We start from the raw sequence: 3,601 nt of genomic DNA on the forward strand, positions 1-3,601 counted from the left end.
TTTAGAGCCTATAACTGGTGACATCTATGACCAGTTTATTTAGGAATGTGAGTAGTACTCCTTATAAGACATGTCACATTAATTTGCATAAATATGAACTTAATCTGCTTAATACCTGTATGCATTCGGTCTGTGGTTAGTTGACACATGTGGTAGAGGTTTCCCTTTTCTCGTTTCACCCATAAGCTCCACACTGCCAAAAATATCCTTTTGTCCTATTTACTACATCCTACACTTAGCCTGCCTTGGTCAAGCTAGTAGTCTAGTTTTTGGGATTGTTACCTAGTTTTTGGTAGTAAATGCTCTTATTGAGATTTAGTTGGGAAAATGAAGAAAAGAAAAGAAAAGAAAAGAAAAAAATGATTCGAAAAAGTAGATAAAAAGAGTTCTGTACTGTTCGTGCAGTCGATCGACTGCCCCTTTTGGTCGATCGACTGAGGTTCGATAGAAAGAGAGAAAAAATCAATTCGCATAATTAAAAATCCTTATCCTTTTGCGATTTTTGCTCCCATGATTTATTCTTATCTTATGGGGAGTTAGTTGATTACCTTTATACCTGGAGATTCTGAGATTTGTGCTTGCTATAGCACCGTTCCAATTGTTTTTGAGCAAGAAGTTGGATGTTGCCATATGGTTCCGTTTCGGTACTAGCTTGATCACCTGTACCCCCCCTTTTCCATAAATGTTTTGACTCTTCTTACCCATACCTCACATATCCACATATATACCTCAGCATGTGTCATGGTCTCTTGTTGGTTGGAATGCGTATGTACGGTTGTAGAGATTGCTTTCGTATTATATTGCAGGCATGTTCTTATAGGTCGTAGTTAGGTGAGTGTCACTACAAATGAATTCTTTCTATCTCTACATTATTCACCTGTGCTTCTTTGAGTGATATGAGCGACCCGTGAGAGTCCAATTTGATAAGTCTCTACAGTTGACGGTTCAGTAGTTTTAACGACTCCACAACTCGTTTGCATGATTGATTTGCTAGTTGATTGTTGGTTGTGCATTAAATTGGTTAGGCTTTACATGTTGCATTTCGCTCTGAGATTGAACTCGTTCCATTAGATCGAGTCTAGTTCTTGCTTGGGGACAAGCAAGGGTTTGGTTTGGGGAAGTTTGATGTGTGTCTTTTATATGATGCTTTACACCTCATTTTACACGCATTTCAGAGCTCATTTGTGTAGTTTAAGCTACCATTTCCCCTATTTCCGTCTACTTCTGTGTTTTTGTACTTTGTTGCAGAAATGTGAAGAATTCAACGGAAATTTAGCTAAATCCGTCCCCGATTATCCAGCATTGCATTTGACGTGAAGTATCCACTTAAGGAATGAGCTTGGCGCGCATTTTGAGGCCCAAAGGACAAATCCACGAGATTATAGAAGTTAAGTAGTAGCTCAAGCAAGCGGTCGACCACTACCTTCAGTCGATCGACCAATATGCGAGTTCCAGAAGCTACTGTACACTCAAGATCAGTCGATCGACCACTACCATCAGTCGATCGACCTATCTGCTATCCCAGACGAGAATTAAAAGACCGAGGAAGCGCAAGCCCATTATGTTTAGGTTTTGATAATAAGTTGTTACGTATGTTGGCTATATAACGTAACCTAGAACATCAGAATAAGGATTCAGTTTTGATTCGAATTTTACCCAAGTTTTTAAACCAGTAATATTTAGTTTTATAATTAGGGTTTGGAATATTGATTAGCATTGGAATTTTCGTTCTTATTCTCAATCGTTCCTCTGCAATCTCGGTATTCTTTTGCCTTATTTCGATTTATCCCTATTTCATTGTTAGTATAGAATTGCTAGTTAGTATTCAAAGCCAATTATCGTTTATCGCTATTTGTTATTTGAATACTTCAAGCATGAATTCATTAGTTCATATTGTTATTGTTGTTTTTATCAGTACCATGAGTAGCTAGATTAATTGTGCTAGGATGTAGGCGAATTATAGCGTAGGCGGCGTAGTATTATTTTTGAATTCGGCGTGTCGGTCGATCGACCGCCATACCTGGTCGATCGCCTGACCACGTGAGGTTACCTTTCCTTTTAATTGATTTTAATGTTGTATTTAACGAATCGAATGCATGCGACCAGTTAGATGCTTATTTTATAACTGACCCATTAGATCGAAAGATAGGGACAGTTGTTAGACCACCAATTAAAATGACTAAAGCTGTCTTTGAGATCGAAAGATAGGTATAGTTTAGACCGTTAGTCACTTTTCAGGACGAGAGTCAGTATTAGTGATATTAGGGACTTATAGCGAGATCGAAAGATGCTATCTGTTAAGAGTGGACCGAGAGGACCTCTTGTTTTCCCGCCTCACATGTGTTTGATTCAGACCGACTTAGTATGCTGCCGCCAAAGCTATAATGAACTGACCATCCTAGTACCCCCTCTTTATCTGTTTAATTCGTCTTTTTAGTTTATTGTCTTTATTTACTCTTAGCTATAGACCAATTCAACTCAACCCCTACACTCGTTAACTTAGACTAGAATTAGACAGCTAGAAATTACGTCTGCCTCCTTGTGGTTCGACCCTGTTACCACTAGCCTAGGTTAGTCTTAATAGGAAATTATAAATCTTATTTTTGGTACTCAGAACGACGGGTATCAGTCGGTGAACACTCAATCGGCAAATATTTGATGGCAAAGTGAAGGATCTAGCTTCATTGGTTAACCACCCATATTTGGTGTCAAGGGAATCATGCTTGACCCACTTAAACTTGTGAATCATGGTGTCCATATCAATGAGATAACCTCCTTTAACCGCCACATAAGTGTTGTCTTTGTTAAAATTTGGGTTAAAGTGCTTGTCCAAATGGGTAACTAGTCCTCCATTTACAATAAAAGAGGTGCCTTCTTTACCACAATCGACATTAAGCCATCGTGCAACCAAAAGTCGTAGAGCATTATATGGCTTAGTATATTCCTTTCCTATGTTCAAGGCCGACTCAAGAAGAACAAAATCGAGCTTGGTAAGATGATTAGTGCCATTTCTTGCTATCAAAGTATTCCCAATGACCTTATGCCACACTCTAATGCCCGGATGGTTGACTAATAGAGCACGACAATCATGAAAGCGCACAAATTTCTTTCCGGAAATTGCCTCCCAAAGAGGAGAGGGGTCATACTTGTCGGGGAGCTTTTTATATTTCGGGGTATCACTAAGGCCTAAAATCTTAGTCAATTCTCCATAAGTGATGCGTCTATTAACATTTTCAAGACGAAACTCGATGTGGGTTCTAGTTTCGACCCTTGTGCCTTTCAAGGAACTCAAAAATTCCAAGGTGAGGGAAGGGTATGTCAATTCTTTCATGGTAAACAATTTACCCAATCCCATAGCCTCAAAGAAGGTTTTGGTTTGTTCAAGAACACCCAACTTTGTCAAGGCATCTTCACAAATAAATTTTGTAGGCATAATGGTCTTCTTAGCAAAGAGAACAAATTTATCCCTATGAGAGTCGGAAGTGAAAATTACCTCCGGATAGTTGGATAATTGCTCAATGACCGGAGTTGTTGATGTTGTAGCTTCCATAGGGGGACCTTGTTGAACCTCCAACCTTGCCTCATGGACTACCAATGCCTT

The sequence above is a fragment of the Silene latifolia genome, unplaced genomic scaffold (genome assembly GCF_048544455.1).
Source record: "Silene latifolia isolate original U9 population unplaced genomic scaffold, ASM4854445v1 scaffold_70, whole genome shotgun sequence".
NCBI classification, from domain to species: domain Eukaryota; kingdom Viridiplantae; phylum Streptophyta; class Magnoliopsida; order Caryophyllales; family Caryophyllaceae; genus Silene; species Silene latifolia.